Source organism: Arachis ipaensis, chromosome B5 (assembly GCF_059453495.1).
Source record: "Arachis ipaensis isolate K30076 ecotype BB chromosome B5, ASM5945349v1, whole genome shotgun sequence".
Lineage (NCBI taxonomy): Eukaryota > Viridiplantae > Streptophyta > Magnoliopsida > Fabales > Fabaceae > Arachis > Arachis ipaensis.
In genome coordinates, this window is record NC_142440.1 from 97,339,532 (window position 1) to 97,346,660 (window position 7,129).

Consider the following 7,129-nt stretch of genomic DNA (forward strand, 5'->3'; position numbering starts at 1 on the left):
CCCCACCACCATTGTTCTAATTATTGCTTAAGAATGAGCAAGCATTCTAAGTGTGGTATGGGAAGGAGGAGAATGGGAGGAAATGACAATAATAGAGAAGATGAATTACAAGGTTGTAAAGTTCTTTTTCCTCTCATTTGTTTCCAGCACTTTAAATTGCACGATTGTCTTTATATTCTCCGTATGCATGTGTGGTATGAATAAGCATAGCTTGAATTTTGATTTGTAACATCTTGCTGTGGAATTATGACTACCAACTTGAATTCTGTGAGTTCAAAAGCAGTAAAGCATCATGATCATAAACAAACAAGGAATTAAAGAAGAATTTAGCATGAGCATACAAGTAATTGGAAGGCTAGTATGATTAATTGTTGCTCAATTTCATTGGATTTTATTTAATTGAATTTTTCATCTAGGACATTTTGTGAAATCTTTTGAAATCATGAAAACCTTGAAGAAGCAATTACAAATTAAGAAAAGCAAAAGGGAAAGAATGAGAAAGCTGAAGGCTCTGAGCACCAATGACAATTCCATTGTTAAGTACTTGTGGTGTTTATGTATCAAGAAAAAATCTTGAAAACAAAACACTTAGAAGTCAAGGCTAGGCTCAAGTGCAAAAGCACTCCCTCAAAGCTCAAGGTTTTGAACATCAATGATTAGAGAGTCAAGAAAAGAAACAAAAGAGCTTAATGAAGTCCTCTAATTCAATGCTTATTGTAACGACCCAATTTTTAGTATGTCTAGATCATACCGGAAACTGAGTGCTACCAACTTGTCTTCCTAATTATTATCTATTATTTATCATATGAGCCTGATTCGTTGTTAAAAATGTAGTTAATTTGTGAGGTATTTTTTTTTTTTGAAAACTTTTGGGTTAGCAGACAGATTCATTCATAATCAAGTCACAACTGATAACAGATAAAACAGTTATAAACAACCACACATAAATACATTTCAAGCAGTTAATAACATTCCGTGATCCAGCTTTTATTTAAGTATAAACTTTTAGTTAGAACACCCCTAGATAATAACTATACACACACACACACACACACACACACACACACACACACACACACACACACATATATATATATATATATATATATATATATATATATACATACAACATCCCAGGCCCTGACCTGTTCGAGAAGTCCCTAAGCTGGCGCCTGATGAGCGGATAATTTATACCCTTTTTGGCATTGTTTTTACATAGTTTTTAGTATGTTTTTTTTTTGGTGACTGAAATAAATTAAACAAAGAAAAACAAAACAAACAAAACAAAGAACTGCGTAAATAGAGGGACAGTCCCGTTTAAGACTACCCTTAAACTCCTCCAAAGGTGAAAGAAGCTCCACATGCGAAAGTTGTAACTTCATCGCCATCTTTGCCATAGTATTTGCCACCGTGTTTGCATCTCTCATAATCAAACGAAAGTCAACCCGCCAATTCCAATGCATGATATCTCTTATTTTGAGCACCAGTGGATCAATAAACCCAAAACCATCTTGAGTAACAAGATTAAATGCTTCCACACAATCCGTCTCACAAATAACATCTCGTTGACCCACATCCCAAGCTAAGAGATATCCTCTCCAAATAGCAAACAATTCTCCTTGAAGAATACTATTACTCTCAATCATTCCCAAACACCCCCTTTGCCAGCTCCCATTACAATCTCTAATAACACAAGCAAAACCAACACTATCACCCGAACCAAAATAACTAGCATCACAATTAATCTTAAAAGTACCAATGGATGGGGGATTCCAAAAACCATTTAGAGTAGAGGGAAGGGACATACGTTGTAATTCAAAGATATTCCTAAGCTCCTTTTCTGAAGTTAATGCCAGACAAATCACTTTTTCCAGAGGCCAAGTTTCATCAGGATTAAAGATGTCATTATTCCTTGCTCGCCATATCCACCAAAGTCCCGAAAAGAACTTGAACGGATGCTCTCTGCTATGATACAAGAACCAGTTCTTCAAATCTAAAGGATGACAAGAAATATCCAACCTATGCCAGACAAGCTGAGCTTTGAGACAATCCCGAATACAATGTAAAACCGATTCCTGGCTAGAAAGACATCTTGGACACTTATCCGATGACGACATCCCTCTTCTAAAGCGAAAACTTGCAGTAGGAAGAGCCTCCTTAAGACACAACCAAGCCAAAAATTTATGCTTTTCCGGAACAAGCTGGCGCCAAAGCCAAAGCCAATTCTCCCGCTCCTCCCAACCAAACAGCTGCTTACACAACCACAAGTAACCATTGCGAGAGTTATAGACTTTGGCAACAGACCCACTCCAATACCAACCCACTTCCGGACCTGCTTGTTCATCTGGATTTTAAGAAAGAATATTATCTTTCAGATTTTGAGATAAAGGAGAATAAAGAGTATCCAAATGCCACCTACCAACCGACCAAATATCCTGTATCTGGAGATTCGAATCAGAAATGTGAACATAATCGATCTCATTAGATAACCGTCCTTCTTTCCTCCAGCTAGAAAACCAAAAATTCTGGTTCAAATCTCCAATACACCAAGCAAACCCATCCTTCAACACTTCCCAAGCCTTGCAAAGACACCTCCAAATGGGAGAGTCCTTGTTCTTAGGATAACTAAAACAGTCATATAGAGATGATCGGTATTTGGCATCCAACAATTGGACCCATAGCTTGTTTGGCTGCTGGAAGAAAGTCCAAACTAACTTCCCAAGAAGAGCAATATTTACACAATAAGGATCTCTAATCCCTAAACCTCCATATTTTTTTGGAGTAACCAGTACCTTCCAACTAACAAGATTCAATCCTCTTCCATCAACTTGTCCTTTCCAAAGAAAATTCCTCATCATAGACTCCAATTTACTAATGATTCCTTTGGGAAAAATAGAGACCTGCATCTGGTACGTGGAAATAGCAGCGACAACAGAATTAACCAAGCAAAGTCTACCAGCCCGATTGAGTAAACTTCCTTTTCAGCTTGCTAGCCTACTCCGAATCTTATCCAGGACACCATTGAAAGATGAACGAGTCACCCTAGAATGGCTAAGGGTAACTCCAAGATACTTGCCCAAGTCCTGGACAAATCTGATAGAGGATACCCCAGTGAAAACCTCTTTCCTTGTTGCAGAGACATTCTTGGAGGAAAGCGCTTTAGACTTCTCCACATTAATCTTCATCCCAGATGCTTTGCAAAAAGTCTCTAAAACCAACATCACATTTTGCACTTGTCTCTTTGTAGCTTTACAGAATAGAAGCAAGTCATCCGCAAACATTAAGTGGGATATTCTTGGTCCTCCTCTAGAAATAGCAACCGGTTCCCACAATCCCAAATCAACCTGATGACTAATAAAGCATGCCAATCGCTCCATACACAACACAAAAAGATAGGGTGACATAGGGTCTCCTTGTCTAAGACCTCGGCTAGGAGTAAAGCCATTCAGACGACTCCCATTCCAAAGAATAGATAAGGAAGAAGCAGTGACACGATTCATAATCAAATTAAGTGTAGGAATAGGAAAACCAAAGCTTTTAAGGGTATGAGCTAAAAACCTCCAGTCAACTCTGTCATAAGCTTTCTCCAGATCAACCTTAAATGCCAGTGTGCCTTTCTTTGATTTAGTCTTCTTCATAAAGTGGAGGACTTCTTGGGCAATAATGATGTTGTCAGGAGTTCCTCGTCCCGGAATAAATCCTCCTTGAAGCGGGCCAACAATCTCCGCAAGATGAGGACGAAGCCTATTAACAAGGACCTTCGTGATGATCTTGTAAACTACATTGTAGAGACTAATCGGCCTGAAATCTTTCATAGATACCGGTGATTCAACCTTTGGAATGAGAACATGTAAAGTCTCCAACATTCTTGGATCAAGAGGAACACCGGAGAATGCCTGCTTAACCATCTTCCAAACATCAAGACCAATGATCTCCCAATATTCTTTGAAGAAGAAAGCTTGAAACCCATCAGGACCCGGAGCTTTAAAAGAGTTCATGTGAAAAACCGCTGCTTTGACTTCCTCCATAGTAACTGGTGCCGTAAGGTTATTGCAAGCTTCCTCATTTAGAGAAGGAAGAGGCACATCACCAAGGCAACCCAAATCAACATCATCCAAATGACAGAATAAGCTTTTATAGAAAGACTCTGCTTCTTGACTCAGAACCTCTGGATCAGTTTCCCACACTCCATCCTTGAGAAAAAGGCCATGAATCTTATTATGCTTCCTTCGCGCAAGAGTTTGAATATGAAAGAATCTTGTATTCCTATCCCCGAACCTTACCCACTGCTCTCTGGACTTTTGGAACCATATGAGCTCTTCTTGCACTAGAGTATTATTATAATCATCAAGCAACTGTTGCTCTTTCTGACGCAAATAAATACTATCCACCACTTCCAAACGCTTTTGTAAATAATTAATCTACTGCTCTAATTCACATTTCTTAACAAAAATGTTACCAAATACCTTCGAGTTAAACTCTAGTGAATTCTTCTGTACTTCCGAAAGCTTGCCATGAATTCCTCTATTACCAGACCACCATGACTGGTTCACAATATCCCTATACCCAGGATGAGTAGCCCAAGCAGCAACAAATCGGAAAGGTCGATTCTCTTTAGGCTGAGGACGACCTTTACAACGCACCAGAATAGGGCAATGATCAGACTGAAGCCTATTTAAAACTTCTGCATAAGCCTCTGGAAAGATAGATAACCAACTATTATTTATACAGACTCGATCAAGCTTTTTTGCCACGTCAACATAATTTTTCACCCTCCTGTACCAAGAAAACTGCCTCCCAATAATCTTCAGATCAAACAAACCACTATCTCCTAATGAAGTAGCAAACATGTCTGCTCTTTGATGAGAAAACTGACAGCCCTTAGATTCATGAGAAAATTTGACTTCATTAAAATCACCAAGAACAATCCAAGGTCCTTGAAAAACCATGGATTGTGCAACAAGATAATCCCAAAGGAGAACCCTTTTATTAAATTGAGGACTGCCATAAATACCACTACACCTCCAAATTAAATTATCAAAGTGAACCTCAACAGTAACACCCTGATCAAAAGCATCAATGAACTTACAACAAACACCCTTCATAGAGGATAGAAACCAAATACCTCCCTTATGCCCCTCTGCTTCTACTATACCAACAGAGTGATACCCCAATCTTTCCCAGAATAATTTTAAATGCTGAAAAGGGGAGTGAGTTTCAACCACAATAAAGAAAACAGGTCTAAATTTCCTAACAAGTTCCTTGCAATGCACACGGGCTAACTTATTAGAAGCACCCCTAATATTCCAAACAATCATATTTAAACTATCCATAAATAATAGGGACAGAATAAATAAGAACATAAAACTCTAAACAGAATCACCAACCTCAATAGGTGGTTTGTCCTGCGGTACTGGCACACTCTGATTCTCAATAATTGCCACCTTCGGACCTCCTAACACTGCACCTGCCATGCTTCCATCTACTAAGGTTTCCTCCATTGTGCCACCATTTTTATCAACTGGCGAGTTCTGCAAGGAGGAAGGCCGAGGACGCTTCCGTAGAGAAATTCCACGACGTGCAGGAGTTCTGCGTGATGGAGATGGCGCAATTTCATGTTTTTTTCGCTTCCCCATCCTAATGCCAATTGATTTACCTCCATCACCATGCAAATTGGGTCTTGGAACCCTTCTCGAACCAAACTTGTGCTGCTTTCTATCTTGGTCCTTCAAACCTGATGACTGGCCCATTGTGAATTTTCCCTTACGGAGCACTTGTTGCCAGCCCTCTCCATCATCCATGCATGCCTCATTAACATGACCATCAGGCACGTGAGGAGCCAATGATTTCGTAACCACATCCTTCCCTTTAACAACTCTTAATTTCTCACCCAAAATACGAGGATTCTCACCCAAAACACGAGCTTCTGATTCAGCCTCTTGTTGAATCTCATGATTGTTGTGTGGCACTAGTGTCGGGGCTTCATTATTTTTTTCATCACCAAAGGAATTCCCGTTTCCTTCCAAGGACTCCTTCTCCATGCACAACGATTTATCATGCCCATATCGTGCACAAGTAGCACAAATCAACGGTAAACTCTCGTACTCCACTTCATAAGTCACACCCTCCACTATAATATGTTTGATTACAGGCAACTCAAGATTAATTTGAACACAAGCTCGAGCATATTTTCCTCTTTCTGCAAGCTTAGTAGCCAAATCTACTTTCACCGGAATCCCTATTGCAGAAGCAATTCGTAGCATTGCTTGTTCCTGGTAGCACCAAATTGGAAGTCCCGAGACTCGAATCCATACCAGCGTTGATCCAAAGGATTTTTCGCATGGCCTAAAATCCACATCCCATGGCTTTACTGCAACATAGTGACCGTCTATCAACCACGGGCCACCAAGAATGACTTTCTCACGATCCGCAGCAATATCAAATTTAACCAAAAAATACCCAAACCACACATCCAACAAATCAAACCCTCCTTTGATGCGCCATACTATCCGAAGCTTATGCATGAGAGTCGTGTAGCCATAATGCTTATCCAGCACCTTGATCACGATGGCTTCCTTATAAGGTTCAGCTAGACAACTCTTTGCCTCCTTGGTAAAATTGACACTTGGTGGACGAGAATCACCCTGCTTACCTGTCACCGTCGCGATACCATCCCCAGATAAAGACCCTACTAATGCAAAGGCCTTAGAATTTTCTGCACCAATGACTTTATCTCTAAAAGAGACCTTGGATGGCTTTTCTAACCCTTCTCGAGAAGAACCCTCCTTAACACCGGATACACACCCACCCATGCTCTCCCCCTTATCTCTTCCGATGGCATGGCCATCTTCCTCACTGTGTTTCACCCTCAACCGTTCGCCCCCGCTCTCTCCTTCTCTCATTCTCCTTGAGTACGGAGTACGTACTCTTTCTCTACTAGGATTTTTTTTTCTCTGCTATTTGAAGAAGGAGAATATTTTAGTATGTTTTAATTACTCTTTATTATATTTTTATTAGTTTTTATTCAAAAATAATATTTCTGGACTTTACTATGAGTTTGTGTGTTTTTCTATGATTTCAGGTATTTTCTGGCTGAAATTGAGGGACTTGAGCAAAAATCTGATTCAGA

At 39.8% G+C, this 7,129-nt stretch overlaps 1 pseudogene; it reads right to left on the reverse strand.

The window, feature by feature from the left end:
• Window positions 1–902: 902 nt before the first annotated feature.
• On the reverse strand, window positions 903–6,902 carry LOC148565084 (uncharacterized; annotated as a pseudogene).
• Between the last annotated feature and the right edge of the window lie 227 nt (window positions 6,903–7,129).